The 16,901-nt window shown below is 44.2% G+C and overlaps 1 long non-coding RNA gene across 1 annotated transcript in view; it reads right to left on the reverse strand.

Annotated features, from left to right (window-relative positions):
• Window positions 1–3,213: 3,213 nt before the first annotated feature.
• LOC130362775 (uncharacterized) overlaps window positions 3,214–16,901 on the reverse strand; it is a 79,689-nt gene continuing 66,001 nt past the window's right edge. Inside the window, exon 3 of the long non-coding RNA XR_008891564.1 lies at window positions 3,214–3,789. This is a non-coding gene — a long non-coding RNA (uncharacterized LOC130362775). The remainder of the gene's footprint in view (window positions 3,790–16,901) is intronic.

Raw genomic sequence — 16,901 nt, forward strand, 5'->3', positions numbered from 1 at the left:
GGAATAAACATCCAGTTCCTTCACATTCGCGCTGGACATTTTGCTTTTACTTGTCAATTATAGATTAATGTATGCAGAATAACTTCACAATTGCATGTTATTAAAAAAATATGCTTCTTTCTATTTAATTTTCCACTTTGAAAAAATGACCACTAGGGGTCTCCCTACCAGTCCTGGCAGCAAGCATTTCAGACTCATGCTGGAGTCCTAAACACTACGAGCTGCCAGTCTGCTTTGTTCACAAAGGAGAACACTCAGAGCTGCCAGCCTGCTTTGTTCACAGCCTTTTTGGCTGTGAACAAAGCAGGCTGGCAGCTCTGAGTGTTTAGGACTCCAGCATGAGTCAGAAATGCTTGCTGACAGGACTGATCGGGAAAAATACAATAGAAAGAAGCATATTTTTCGTTAACATGCTATTGGAAAGGTATTCAACATTCATTAATCTAAAATACATCAAAAGTTTATTTGATGAGAGGTACCCTTTAAGTTAAGTGATTATGGTCACAGCACAGGGAAAATGCTAAATTAGATCACATAGCTTCACATAGACATAGCTTTGCACCCTCTTATTATTTTGGCTACACAGTGCCGTTCCATATCCACTAACAGTGTTGCGCAAATGTTTTAGACAGAAGTGGACAACATGGTGCAAAGTAGGACTGCTTTAAAAAAAAAAAAGTGTTATTAGTAGTGTTGAGCGCGAATATTCGAAATGCAAATTTTTACCACGAATATCGTCACTTTGCGATTTCGAGAATATTTAGAATATAGTGATATATATATATATATATATATATATATATATTCATAATGACGAATATTCATTTTTTTGTGAATATGCGAATATATGCAAAAATTGAATTATTTGCAAATATGCAAATATTCGCGAATATTGGTACTTCCAGGAGAGGACACTGATCCCTCCCTTCTTTTAGGTGACAGATATAATCGCGCATGCACACTATGCAAATTTCATTACGAATTTTCGCATGGAAAAAAGAGAACAAACATAGCGAATATGGGATTTTCGCGAACATAGGATAAATATTCATCCATATATTCGCAAAATATCGCAAATTTTAATATGGCCCCTACCGCTCATCACTAGTTATTAGTTTATTTTTAGCAATAACCAAAATGCACCGCCCTTTGCCTTCAAAACAGCATTAGTTCTTCTACACTTGCCCACAGTTTTCGAAGGAACTGGGCAGGGAAATTGTTCCAAACATCTTTGCGAACTAACTACAGATCTCCTGTGGATGTAGGCTTGCTCAGATCCAAGTTTTCTCTTGTTGCTTTCTCTAGACAGACTCCATGATTTTGAGATCATCGCCCTGTGGGGGCCAGATCATCACTTCCAGAACTCCTTGTTTATGCTAAAGATAGTTCTTAATGACCTTGGTTGTATGTTGGTGTCCGGCTGCAGAATATATTTTGCCCATTAGACATCTCACTGATGGTATTGCATGATGGGTAAGTATTTGCCTGCTTTTTCAAAATTGTAGACTACAGAACCAAACTTTTTAGGAACCTCCATCATGCCTCACTATTGCCTGCAGACACTGTATATTGTCCGGCTCTCCAGCGCTTTGGAAAACAATCTTAGGAAGGTAATACCAATATGTTTTTTTGGGGGTACTTGGGTAATAGTTTTACTGCTGTCCTCTCTGAGATGACCCCCAATCCTACATACCTTTGCAGCAGTGATTGCAATTGACCTACATATTTATTAGTGGGATCCTTACAAGTCAAGAGTACACTTTTTTGTCCCCCAATAACCTGTGAGCTTCGGTTTTATATTGTTCTTTAGTTGAAACTACTATGTTCCCTCCCTTATCAGCTTTTCTGTAGAGGAGGTCACGTCTGTTTTTCAACCATATGATGTCCCAATACAGGACCTTGTCCTGTCCCTGTCTAAAGTCCCCTCAGCTAGAGCTCCTCCATTTCCACAGGGCTCTCCTGCAGGGCTTACCCCTGGTCACCTCATATAAATTATGTTGATATATTGTTTAATGTATAGGAAATATAAATGTATAGGACCTTTCCCAGCTCATGTGATGTACAGTTGTGATGTATAATTGCTTAAGGACCTTACTGGGTCATGTGATGTACCCAGAATTCACTGGGTTCAGGACTTACAGGTTTGCTGGCCAATGAGCTCAGTCCAGCCCCCTATTATATAAAGGGCTGTAGTCTGTAAATTCTCTCTCTTAGTTCTGGACTATCAAGAAAGCACAATCAGCACATCTAAATTCATCTCAACTAGGCCAAAGCCTACAGAACCAGCAGCCACTAAACCGTGAGTCATCAAACTCAATATCTAAATCCTGTGTGACCACTATACAGCACCAATCCTATAATTAATAGCACCGTGGCCTGCTCAACAGCTCATTATACCAGTCCCAGCAAAACCTGTGAGGAACCTGCATCCCGGTTACCTCGAGAGACACTGTGTGCTTGCACAAAAGTTCAAGTAAAAGTTATCAGCTATCTCATCAAATCTGCTGTGGACATTCCTTTTATTATCCCTGCCGTTTGTGGGCTGGTTGGCGGAAAGACCTTCAATACCAAGCAAACCGCACGCTGGCGTCATGACAATTAAGGGTTAATAGCACCAGACCCTGCATCACTATTGCAACACCCCAGACACCACAACCATAAGAGGCTCTTTTCTCCATGCTGGTAAGGTTACCGTTGTTATTGGGGGTACTGTAGAGCTTTAACCTCCTTGGTCACCAGAATTGTGAACACATCTAGAGAACCTCCGGCTTGTATGGGGGGGGGGGGTTGGGGGGGACAGAAAGTTGACACATTACCTCCCATAAAGTTTTTAGGCTTGAAAATAACCTCAGAATGACTTTCAGGATAACTATCTGTGAGATCTAGTAACAATTTTGCAACTTCTAAGACTTCAGGGTCCGATGTTCATAGGTTTTTCCCTCATCAATCTAGGTTGGCGGCGCACCGATACCTGATACTTTTAGCCACTACACAGGAAACCCTGCCAGGGCTACAGACTTGTAAACCTCCCAGTCTCTTTCAATACTACAGGTACATTTGCTCCCTGCTATGTCCCAGCAAGCTGAAAAAACAGGCAGCATCTGTTCCCCAACACTACTTTGTTTTTTGCACTAAGTATGTTCTAGTGAACTATGGACTTTATAAACTGAGGGCCAAAAGACCCTCTGGCTCTATTGCTTATTGAACTATGTATTACTATGGACTGCCACCTTCTGCCGCTATACTAAGTATTTACATATGCTTTCTACTCCAATTTTACACTGTCATCTGCAACTTGATTCCTGTTGATGGACTGTTACTTCAACCATACGTATTCCTGTGTTATATACCAAAGTTTTTTTCTTGTTACCGCTGTATATGGTTGCCTACTACTTAGATACCTTTGTGCAGATGATTACATGCACACATTTTCTATTAACATTTTTATTGTGAAGTGTTTTTTGTATTGTAGCTTACATGTGTGCATTTTTAGATGCTAATTACCCTATTTGTATATGTGTTTTCTAGTAAATTAATGTGGACCTGAGGAAGACTTGAGTGTGCGCCAAAACACGTTGTCCTGTATGTCTAACTGTTGGCGTACGTTGAAGTTCATTCACCTCTGCATACAGCTCCAAAGAACCCCCAACTTTCGTACTTTCCATTTCGCTAGTTTTGAGCTGAAGGCACTTCTGGACAGTTTGATTATCAGTTTACCTCCAATTTTTTTCTAGAGTACCAGAAGGAAACTGAATGGGGTCTCTGGATATATGTGGATGGACCCTAAACCTGCAAAAAAAAAAAAAAAAAGAAAAAGAAAAAAATGCTTAGAAATAGACAAAAGGTATTGACTAATAGACTATGAGGGGAATTCATCAAACAGTTTTTAGATCATTTTTTTAAATCTAAAATTGTCTCAGTCACTTCCCCTGCGACTGTTGTGCGACTTTTGCTATAGATCCTATGTGAAAGTGAACTACCATGTGCAGTGCTTTAGACTAGTTTTATGCAGTGGGCACTAATTCATTATCTGCGACTTTCCTCTGAAAGTCTCACAAAGGTTGCAGCACCGTGATTTACACACAAACTCACACCATGTCACTTAGGCCCTGGAAAGCAGTCTAAACGAGTTTCATGTGCGTAGGAGCTGGTTAATTCATCAAGTGGCGTGCGACCTTTGGTGAATCGTGCGACCTTTGGTGAATTTGGAGCAGAAAGGTAAATTCTTAGGTGACTTTTCACATCTATAATAGCACATATACTAGCAAAATATTGATGAATGCCCCTCCACAATATATTCCATCCTCTATAAATGCTTCCTCAAAAAAGCTGGTGCAAAAGTGAAAATTTTTGTGCACAACACTCAAAAGTCTCAAATTTTTGCACAATTTTTTTTAACCAAAACCTACACAAAAACCATTGCTAAATTCCCCCTTTTGTGTACATCTGTAAATGCTAGCATTCAAATACACACATTTTAAAAAGATAGTTGAGAGACATTTTCTGGATATATATATATTTCTTTTACTGTAATTTTGTAGCATTTTCTCTCTCTCTAGCCCCTGTACACGTTCCTACAGAATGTGTGAATAGTCATACACTTGAGGGAGCTCAAGACCTTTTATATGTAGTGAAACGACTATTGCACATGCCATGTTACTTGAATAGTCGGCATAATGAATGTATAAGGTTTATCTTAGCAGAATTGTGAAATACAATTTTGTACTATACTTTTTAATTAAAATATTGAATAGAACGTTGGTTATGTTCCTGCGCTGTGACATATCTGGTAATTCCCATGATGCTCATACAGAATATTTCATAATAGACTTTGAATGAATCTTATAACCTTGACTTTACAAGGCAGGCTAATTTTAGAAACGTAGAAATTATAGAAATCAGGAATTCTCAGAATTATGCCATGTTTTCTCTTTTTAGTAATGTGGCATAATTGGCAGATATTTTTTCACTGTATTATTGTGAATGCACATTATGCAGTCTGAAGAACAAGTCACCTTGAAGGAAAAGACGAAAGAGAAAAATGTCTACAGTAATGTCTGTCTAGTGCTCTGCTTACCCAATGTTTGAGCATTCCATGGTGGGGAACTATTTGTTAAGCAGCTTGGTGTGTCACGACTTTCTGATATTTATTGTGCCCCTTACAATTCATTGGTAATATCTGGGGTATAAATGATCACTTAAAGGGGTACTCTGTCCAATCGGGGAAGGGGGGGAAAATATGTCTGATTGTAGGGTGTCCAGCCACTGGGATACCCCATGATCTCTATGCAGGCACCGTAATGTCATGCCACACCCCCTCCATTAATATCACAGCAGCTGGACCCCCGCAATCAGACATCTTATCCCCTATTCTTTGGATTGGGTATAAGATGTCTAGCAACAGAGTACCCCTTTTAAGAGGACCTGTGATCACACAAAAAAAAAAAAAAAAAAAAAAAAAACAGTGACAGTAACCTGTATATAGCTTTGGAGGGGAAGAGAGTTGATCACATACTTGTTTATAGCATAATGATTAACCCCCCGCCCCGATTTCTAAGTTATAGGGCTTTGTAGTCCCCTCTTACTATCAAGAAAATCAATCAGAGGAACAGGAACCTGATTATAATAGGCTGTGTTCTGTTCGGTGACTGTAACATGATTTCTTGCACAGCGCCCCAGCTACTCCATGCACAGAGCTGTGTTGATGCCCACACGAATCAGAGGTCAACATGCCCCCTCTATGCATCTGTCACGATTCGGCTTACAGGTTGTGGATCCACTGTGTCAGCGAGGGATTGGCGTGGACCGTGCTGGTGGACCGGTTCTAAGAGGCTACTGGTGTTCACCAGAGCCCGCCGCAAAGCGGGGTGGTCTTGCTGCGGCAGTAGCAACCAGGTCGTATCCACTAGCAACAGCTCAACCTCGCTGACTGCTGAGAAGGCGTGGGACAGAAGGACTAGGCAGAGGCAAGGTCAGACGTAGCAGAAGGTCGGGGCAGGTGGCAAGGTTCGTAGTCAAGATGGATAGCAAGAGTTCAGGTAACACAGGCTTGGACAACACTAAACGCTTTCACTGGCACAAGGCAACAAGATCCGGCCAGGGAGTGCAGGGGCAGTGAGCAGATATAGCCAGGGAGCAGGTGGAAGCCAATTAAGCTAATTGGGCCAGGCACCAATCATTGGTGCACTGGCCCTTTAAGTCTCAGAGAGCCGGCGCGCGCGCGCCCTAGAGAGCGGAGCCGCGCGCGCCAGCACATGACAGCAGGGGACCGGGACGGGTAAGTGACTTGGGATGCGATTCGCGAGCGGGTGCGTCCCGCTGTGCGAATCGCATCCCCGACGGCCATGTCAGTGCAGCGCTCCCGGTCAGCGAGACCGACCGGGGCGCTGCAGGGAGAGAGACGCCGTGAGCGCTCCGGGGAGGAGCAGGGACCCGGAGCGCTCGGCGTAACAGTACCCCCCCCCTTAGGTCTCCCCCTTTTTTTGTCCGACAACTGCTTTACCTGGGACGAGGACACCGGGAGTGAATGGAGGGTTTCCTCAAAGGCAGGCAGTACAGCAGGAGTGGGAATGGGGAGGGAGGGCAGAGGGCGAAGCCTGGCACGGGGCAGTGTGTCACCAGGACGGGGGCCATGAGGAGGCACTGAGGCTTGCCTGACGGGACTGGGAGGGGGGGAGAGGCACTTCCTATGGCAAGCAGAGTCCCAGTTCTTGATCTCCCCGGTGGTCCAGTCAAGGGTGGGAGAATGAAGCCGGAGCCATGGCAGACCGAGGAGGACCTCAGAGGTACAGTTGGGAAGGACGAAGAACTCAATTACTTCGTGATGGGGTCCAATACACATCAAGAGGGGTTCTGTGCGGTAACGCACGGTGCAATCCAATCTGACTCCGTTGACCGCGGAAATGTAGAGCGGCTTGACGAGCAGGTCACCGGGATGCAGAATTTATTCACCAAAGACTCCAAAATGAAATTCCCAGAGGCACCAGAGTCCAAGCAGGCCACGGCTGAGAGGGAGGAGTTGGCTGAAGGAGAAATCCGCACGGGCACCGTGAGACGTGGAGAAGCAGACTTTGAACCAAGAGACGCCACACCCACGTGAGCTGGGTGCGTGCGTGCGTTTCCCAGACGTGGAGGACGAATAGGGCAATCCACCAAGAAATGCTCGGTACTGGCACAGTACAGACAAAGATTTTCTTCCCTACGGCGATTCCTCTCTTCCTGGGTCAGGCGAGACCGATCCACTTGCATGGCCTCCTCGGCGGGAGGCCCAGGCGTAGACTGCAAAGGATGCTGTGGGAGAGGTGCCCAGAGATCTAAGTCTTTTTCCTGGCGGAGCTCCTGATGTCTCTCAGAAAAACGCATGTCAATGCGGGTGGCCAAATGGATAAGTTCTTGCAGGTTGGCAGGAATCTCTCTTGCGGCCAGCACATCCTTGATGCTACTGGATAGGCCTTTTTTTAAAGGTCGCGCAGAGAGCCTCGTTATTCCATGATAATTCGGAAGCAAGAGTATGAAATTGGATGGCGTACTCGCCTACTGAAGAATTACCCTGGACCAGGTTCAACAGGGCAGTCTCGGCAGAAGAAGCTCGGGCTGGTTCCTCAAAGACACTACGGACTTCAGCGAAGAAGGACTGGACTGTGGCTGTGGCAGGATCATTGCGGTCCCAGAGCGGTGTGGCCCAAGACAAGGCCTTTCCTGAAAGAAGGCTCACTACGAACGCCACCTTAGACCGTTCTGTAGGAAACAAGTCCGACAACATCTCCATATGCAGGGAACATTGAGACAAAAATCCACGGCAGAGTCTAGAGTCCCCATCAAATTTGTCCGGCAGGGACAAGCGGAGGCTAGGAGCGGCCACTCGCTGCGGAGGAGGTGCAGGAGCTGGCGGAGGAGATGGTTGCTGCTGTAGCAGAGGCAGAAGTTGCTGTAACATGGCGGTCAACTGCGACAGCTGCTGTCCTTGTTGGGCAATCTGCTGCGATTGCTGAGCGACCACCGTGGGAAGGTCAGCGAGACTTGGCAGCGGCACCTCAGCGGGATCCATGGCCGGATCTACTGTCACGATTCGGCTTACAGGTTGTGGATCCACTGTGTCAGTGAGGGATTGGCGTGGACCGTGCTGGTGGACCGGTTCTAAGAGGCTACTGGTGTTCACCAGAGCCCGCCGCAAAGCGGGGTGGTCTTGCAGAGGCAGTAGCAACCAGGTCGTATCCACTAGCAATGGCTCAACCTCGCTGACTGCTGAGAAGGCGTGGGACAGAAGGACTAGGCAGAGGCAAGGTCAGACGTAGCAGAAGGTCGGGGCAGGCGGCAAGGTTCGTAGTCAAGATGGATAGCAAGAGTTCAGGTAACACAGGCTTGGACAACACTAAATGCTTTCACTGGCACAAGGCAACAAGATCTGGCCAGGGAGTGCAGGGGCAGTGAGCAGATATAGCCAGGGAGCAGGTGGAAGCCAATTAAGCTAATTGGGCCAGGCAGCAATCATTGGTGCACTGGCCCTTTAAGTCTCAGAGAGCCGGCGCGCGCGCGCCCTAGAGAGCGGAGCCGCGCGCGCCAGCACATGACAGCAGGGGACCGGGACGGGTAAGTGACTTGGGATGCGATTCGCGAGCGGGTGCGTCCCGCTGTGCGAATCGCATCCCCGACGGCCATGTCAGTGCAGCGCTCCCGGTCAGCGAGACCGACCGGGGCGCTGCAGGGAGAGAGACGCCGTGAGCGCTCCGGGGAGGAGCAGGGACCCGGAGCGCTCGGCGTAACAGCATCTCTATAGGAGAGCCAGAGAAACAGCGTTCATGTATCTTGGGCTGTCCCATAGAGATACACCTTCAAGCGCAGTTTGACAGTTTCCTTGCACGGAGCTTAGATCAATCTGTGCGCGAAGTGAGCTGTGTTTTCCGAACTATTAAATAATTACATTACTGATCCTGCACAGTCAATGACGTAACTAATACGAACAACAAAAATGCTGAATTTTGGTAACATCACATCTCAGAAAAAAAATGTATTGAAATTGATCAAAAAGTCAGAACTACACAATTGTACAATGGTACTGTTAAAAACTAAAGCTCATGGCACAAAAAATAAACCCAACTCCATAGGTGGAGAAATAAAAAAGTTATAGGGGTCAGAACATGGCAATGAAAAGATTTTTTTTTTTAAACCATAAAGCAAAACATAAATTATCCATGTTTTGGTATCATTGGAATCATACTGACCCATTGAATAAAGTTAGAATGTCAGGTTCACCATAATGTAATGAATGTCTTACAATACATTATATGATAAAATAAAGTGTAGCAATGAAAAGTGCTTGACAAAAATAAACCCTAAGGCTGGAATTCCACTTGTTTTTTTGGGGGAAAAAACACCAAGAAAAATGCCAATTCTGCCGCATGGCGGTTTTTAGGCCAAAAAATTCTGCAACCAGATTTTAGCTGTAAATCAATGAGAAATTGCTAAATTATTTTTCCACTTGGTGTTTTTCAGTTTGGCTTTTTTTTATTTATTTTAATTTTTTTTTACTCTTGGTGTTTTTTCGCTCTTTTTTTTGGAGTTTTTCAGCTTCTTGGCAGTTTTGCAAAATCGCAGCATTTTGAGCCTATGGTGTTTTTTCCCCTGAAATCGTGGCGTTTTTCTCCCATAGAAGTCTATGGGAGTGAAAAATTGCCAAGAAAAACGCCATGCGTTTTTTATTCTCTTTTGGACTTTAGCGATCCAAAAAAGTGATGGAGATACCTTTTTTAATAAAATTCCGTAGGGTACCATTAAAAAAAAAGAATAAAAAAGATACAGTAGTGATGGAAAAGATTGTATTTAACAAAATGTATCTTTTTTATAACAAACTTTTTTATACATTTTTAAACAGGATCAATTTATGTGTGTGGGCAGGGCACTAAAAATGTAGTAGAGAAACAAAAGGAGTAGATCAGCTCACCAAAGTCCATATGTGTCAAGCATCAGGCAATAGTCCCGGAGCACGGAGACAGGGAGCCGCCACTCCCCGTGAAACTGAGAAAAAGAAAATGGAAGGGGTCCAGCTCCTGGGTAGAGGTTTCAAATAAAACTTAACCTTTAATGGCAACTAATTAAAACATGGAAAGTCGCCACAAGGTGACGAGTGACATGTCACTAAAAACAAAGGGGGGGGGGGTGAAACGCCGACGCGTTTCGAGCAGTTGCTCTTAGTCATGACTTGACTAAGAGCAACTGCTCGAAACGCGTCGGCGTTTCACCCCCCCTTTGTTTTTAGTGACATGTCACTCGTCACCTTGTGGCGACTTTCCATGTTTTAATTAGTTGCCATTAAAGGTTAAGTTTTATTGGAAACCTCTACCCAGGAGCTGGACCCCTTCCATTTTCTTTTTCTCACTAAAAATGTAGTCGACAATAATAAAAATGTAGTGTGTGTGTGTTTTTCACTTTTTTTTTCTTAGGTGGTATTTCTACTCCCAGCATGGAACACACACTGCTCCATAATGGGAGTAGTAGTACCTGTACTAATTGGCAGATCGCCCCAGGTCTGTTGTGATCCTCAAGTATAATGTATAGATGCGGCCGGCCGCTCTTCTATGGTCCCCTGCAATGCCGTATATATACATCTATTCATATTGCCCGCAGAGAGCTGTGATTGGCCAGATGGTTCCAGCCAATCACAACTCTCTGTGGGAAATATGAATAGGTGTATATATACGTCAGTGCAGTGGACCATAAAAGAGCGGCCGGCCACATTTATACATTATACAGGAGGATCACAGCGGGTGTCAGGAGTGACATTCGCTGTGATCTTTCCTTAACTGCAGTTACTACTACTCCCAACATGGAGCACACTCTGCTCAATGCTGGGAGCAGTAGTGCCTGCATTAATAGACAGATCGCAACAGGAGTCAGAAGTTACACTCGCTGCGATCTGTCTATTAATGCAGGTACTACAGCTCACAGCATAGAGTAGAGTGTGCTCCATGTTGGGAGTAGTAGTACCTGCAGTTAAGGACAGATCACAGCGGGTATCACTACTGACATCCGCTGTGATCGTCCTATCTAGTGCAGATATGAGGAGCGGCTCTATACAGCGCTCACATCTCTGCTCTATACTCTGGCCAGTAATGTGAATAGAACATCACTCATTCATATTTCCCTCTGAGAGCTGTGATTGGCTGCATCCATCCGGCCAATCCCCACTCTGGGCGGGAAATATGAATGAGTGATGTTCTATTTACATCACTGGCCGGAGTATAGTGCAGAGATTCGAGCGCTGTATAGAGCCGCTCCGCATCTCTGCTATATTATGGCCGATCACATCGGGTGTCAGGGGCGATATGTCTATTAGTACAGGTACTACTACTCCCATCATGGAACAGTCTGTTCCATGCTGGGAGTAGTAGTACTACCTAAAAAATATTTTTTGAAAATAGAGAAACAAAAGTGAAACCCACATACACACTTTATAACAAATTAAAGGGTTATTCCAGGAATAAACTTTTTTTTATATATCATCTGGCTCCAGAAAGTTAAACAGATTTGTAAACTACTTCTATAAAAAAATCTTAATTCTTTCAGCACTTATGAACTTCTGAAGTTAAGGTTGTTCATTTCTGTCTAAGTGCTCTCTGATGACACGTGTCTCGGGAACCGCCCAGTTTAGAAGCAAAATCCCATAGCAAACCTCTTCTAAACTGGGCGGTTCCCGAGACGTCCATTCCCCCCCCCCCTCCCCGCGATGAGACACTTAACCCATATCCTGTGGATAGGGCATAAGTTTTTTTAGTTTTTTGTTTTTTACCAGAATACCCCTTTAAGCCTATGTATACAAGGTGTTGTGTACCTAGCTATTCCATGGACATGGACCCACACAGAGCACAGACTGCACTATGGGTCTGTAATAGCGACCTGTAGGCATTCCTTGCGCTGAATTTTCCTTGAATAGCAATGCTTCTAGAAAAGAAAATGCCATAATCTTTTTTGCATAGTGGGGCACACGTTGAAGTACATTATGTGAATTCAAGTAGAGAAAACAGACATGGTGGCACATCCACAAATTATATTTTGATCTAATTGCTTCTCAGCGTAAATTCAAAAACGAACAGGTTGTTAGTATACAAGCCCACTCGCCACGTCAAGGCCACCTATTTTGAGTGGGTCCCTAACATTCCCAAGCATAAAATGGCGTAGCACTGGGCAGCGACCACCACCGCCGCAACACCAGTGCCCACAGGGGCAATAACCCACTGGCAGAGCAGCCCCAATGCCACTCAAACCAGTCCAGGTTTGAGTGGGAGCACATGACAAGTGAGCTTTTACACCTTGTTCACACTGATGTGGTGCTGTGCGGCGTCCATTGCTACCATGGTACCGTGTCTGTGGGGCACCGTGGGGAGGTGCGGCCCTGGGACTGGTTTGAGTGGCATTGGGGCTGCTCTTCCAGTGGGTCATTCCCCCTGTGGGCACTGGTGTTGCAGCGGTGGTGGTCGCCGCCCAGTGCTACGCCATTTTATGCTAGGAACGTTAGGGACTCCCTCTAAATAGGTGGCCTTGACGTGGCGAGTGGGCTTGTACTTTTTGATCAAAATGTATACTAACAACCTGTTAGTTTTGGAATTTATGCTGAGAAGCAATTAGATCAAAATACAATTTGTGGATGTGCGACCATGTCTGTTTTCTCTACTTGAATTCACATTGAAGAACATTATGACCACCTAGATTTCTAGGCATATTAGATTATGGACACTGAATTATTATTTTCGCTATTATGGCATGAAGAAGAAGCAGCTTAAAGGGGTACTCTGCCCCTAGACATATCCAAAGAATAGGGGATAATGCATCTGATTGCGGGGGTCTTGCCGCTGGGAACCCCCGCGATCTCTCTTGCAGCACCCCCTGTCATCTGGTGCACGGAGCAAGCTTCACTCCGTGCCTGATGACTGGCAATGCAGTGGCTGGAGGATCGGGACATCACAGCCCCGCCCCCTCGTGATGTCACATTCCGCCCCCTTAAAGCAAGTCTATGGGAGGGGACATGGTGGCCACCACGCCCCTCCATAGTCTTGCATTAAGGGGGCAGAGCGTGACATCACGAGTTTATAATGGGGTCATTTGCGCCTCTGTCCAGGTGTTTGCCAAGAGAAAACAGTTCTGAATTTTGTCGAGCATTTTTGACAGAATCTCAAGGCAAGTGTAGGATACAGTAAACACTTCTTGATTCAGAATGTAGGCCTGTGTGGTTCCCCAGAATCCCAGCTGGAAAATGTATCAGGAAATTATTTGAATGTTGAGATCTCGGTTCTGCTAAATCATGTCAGAAAAATGTCACACTGAACATGTAACCAAATGAGACGTCCTGTGATTATCTGTGCAGATGTTTCTGGGAAAAGGGAATTGACATGAAATGTATCTAGCATTTTAATTTGTAACAGTCTGCTATGAACCCTCCAGAGAAGACATGTCCCTTATTATGACTACTTTACAATGAAACATAATTATTTATCATATATGCATATTTTTCTCACTGACATGAAATTGGAATAGGACAATTATGATTACCAAAGTTATTTATATTTGCCAAATGCATTAATAATGAGAGAGATAATTTTTAAGGCATTTTCTTTACTTTTTGCAAAGTCAAAAGTTTACATACACTAGGATTACTATGCCTTTAACCCCTTAAAGGGGTACTCCGGTGGTCAACCTGTTTTTCCATTTTTGACTTACCCTATTTGTTTTGTTTCATTTCTATTCTTGTTGTTTAGCCTACTCTATTTCCATTCTTTGTTGTCTTTTCATCCCCCACTTTGTTTTCCTCTCTTTGCTTCTATTTCCTGTTTCTTGCTGTGCTGAAAACTACAAATCCCAGCATGCCACATGCCTTGCTAGTTTGCTGGGTTTTTTTTTGTTCCGCCCTTTACCCACCCTACTATTTTCCCGGGTCGGCCCCCTTATACACAGCACACTAATATAATCAGCCCTGGTTGGGATACACTGTTATGCACACACAAAAGGGACTACAACTCCCAGCATGTGTCATTCAGTCTTCAGTCTGTGGTATAACACCAGCATGCTGCCTCTGTAGTCTCCTGGGGTTGTAGTTCACCACACCTCTGTAGAGCATACCCCAGTGTTTCCCAACCAGGGTGCCTCCAGGTGTTGCAAAACCACATTTCCCAGCATGCCCTGACATCCTTTGGGCATGCTAGGAGTTGCAGTTTTGCAACAGCTGGAGGCACACTGGTTGGGAAACACTGGTGTAACTTGATGTGTATGCTGAATAGGCTAGAACAGTGTTTCCCAACCAGTGTACCTCCAGCTGTTGCAAATCTACAACTCCCAGCATGCCCAAAGTCTGTCAGGGCATGCTGGGAGTTGTCGTTTTGCAACAGCTGGAGGCACACTGGTTTGTTAACACTAGCATACACACACACACACACACAACAGGGACTACAACTCCCAGCATGTGTCATTCAGGAGTCCCCCCCCCCCACCCCCTTCACATATAGGGGGAGATTTATCAAAACCTGTGTAGAGGAAAACTTGCCCAGTTGCCCATAGCAACCCATCAGCTTGCTGCTTTCATTTTTATGAAGGCCTGTGAAAAATGAAAGAAACAATCTGATTGGTTACTATGGACAACTGGGCAAGTTTTCCTCTGCACAGGTTTTGATAAATCTCCCCCATAGAGATCATTCCCAGTATGAGATTTATTCCCCTGCAGTCCATACATCCCCAGCCCGTGCACCTTCTCATCCTCCCCTTCAGATAACACTTATCTTCTCTGTGTTCCTTCTCCTGTGCAGACCTGTGTCCTTAGAATACAGAGCAGGGGGGAGGTGAGGAGCTGTGTACTCAGCTGGATGAGATGAGGGGGCGTGGCTTATTTCTCTCATGCAGGCAGAGGAAAAAAAAAAGCTGTGACATCTTGTCCATAACAGACTCAGAACTGTGGACGACAGTAAAAGAAAACCCTCTGAACTACAGAACTTCCTGCCCAACAAACAGGTAAGAAAAACATACACATGCTGCCAAAACATATAACACATGTATATTGCGAAAAAACTAAACTTACAAAGAAGATGCCATATAGTCAAAAAAATTAACCACCGGAGTACCCCTTTAATTTTTTCCTCCGCGCCTTCAAAAAATCATAACTATTTTATATTTTCATCCACAGATTAGTATGAGGGCCTGTTTTTTGCATGACCAGTTGTCTGTTGTAATGTCATCACTCACTTTACCATAAAATTTATGGCGCAACCAAAAAAATACTATTTGTGTGGGGAAATTAAAAAGAAAACCGCAATTTTGCAAATTTTGGAAGGTTTCGTTTTCACACCGTAAAATTTACAGTAAAAATGACATGTGTTCTTTATTCTTTGGGTCAATATGATTAAAATGATACTCATGATATCATACTTTTAATTAATTAGATACCATATTTGCTTATATAAAACTTTGAATACATTTTTTATACATTTTTTTGGGAATAAAATGATAAAAAAAAGTTGAAAATAGCTGATTTTTATAACGTTCACGCTGTTCACCATACGGTATCATTAACATTTTATTTTAATAGTTCGGATATTTACGCACGCGGCCAATACCAAATATGTATATAACATTTTTTTTTAAACTTTTTGGGAGTGAAATAGGAAAAATGGGACAATTTACGTTTTTATTGGGGGAGGAGGTTTTCACCTTTTTCTAAACTTTTTTTTACTTTTATTTTTACACTTTAATAGTCCCCATAGGGGACTATTTATAACAATCATTTGATTGCTAATACTGTTCAGTGCTATGTATAGGACATAGCACTGATCAGTATTATTGGTCATCTTCTGCTCTGCTCGTGGAAGGCAGCGGAGGCAGGTGAGAGGATGTCCGGCTGCCATGCTGGATGATCGGGTTGCTGTGGCAGCGCTGCGGGTGATCCGATCATCCATTTTAGTGTCCACAATGCTGCAGATGCCTTGATCTGTATTGATCACGGCATCTGATCGGCATGATCGTGGATGTCGGCCATTAACGGTGGGTCTCTTGCTGCTATCAGCAGCCTGGGACCTGCCGCGCATGACCCAAGTATCGCTCCGATGCTCTCGGTTATGTATAGGACGTAAATGTACGTCCTGGTGCGTTAAGTACCAGCTCACCAGGACGTCCGGCGTCGTTAAGGGGTTAAACTATTTGGGACAGCACACATGATGATTTCATGTATTTGGAAGCTTCTTGGCAACATCTGAGTTAATTAATGACACAACTGTGGGTGTATTTGAATGCACACCGGAAACACACTACTTCTGTGTGTAACATCATGGGAAAGTCAAAAGAAATCAGCCAAGATATCAGGAAGAGAATTGTGGACGTGCACAAGTCTGGATCATGCTGGGTGCAAATATCCAGATACCTGCAGGAGCCTCGTTCATCTGTACAAACAATTATAAGCAAGTACAAACAAGATGGGAATTCAAACCAGATGGGGGTTCTGTGTCTCAGAGATGAACTTTGGTCCTACATGTGCATATCAACCCAAGAACAAAACCAAAAGACCTTGTAAAGACCTTGTGGCAGAGGCTGGTAAGAGTGTGTCATTATCCAGAGTGAAACGAGTACTGTATCAACATGGGCTGTAAGGCCACTCTAAAGGAATAAGCCATTATTCCAATAGAAACATATAAAAGCCAAATTGATGTTTGTAAATGGACACAGGAACAAAAACCTAAATTTTTGGAAAAACATCCTGTAGTCTGACAAAACTAAAACTGAACTGTTCGGCCATAATGACCATTGTTACGTTTGAAGGAAAAAGGGAGAAGCTTGGAGGCCTAAGAACACCATACCAACGTGTGGCAACATCATGTTGTGGGGTTGTTTTTATGCAGGAGAGACTGGTGCACTTCACAATTTAGATGGCA

This window comes from Hyla sarda, chromosome 3 (assembly GCF_029499605.1).
Source record: "Hyla sarda isolate aHylSar1 chromosome 3, aHylSar1.hap1, whole genome shotgun sequence".
Taxonomy (NCBI): domain Eukaryota; kingdom Metazoa; phylum Chordata; class Amphibia; order Anura; family Hylidae; genus Hyla; species Hyla sarda.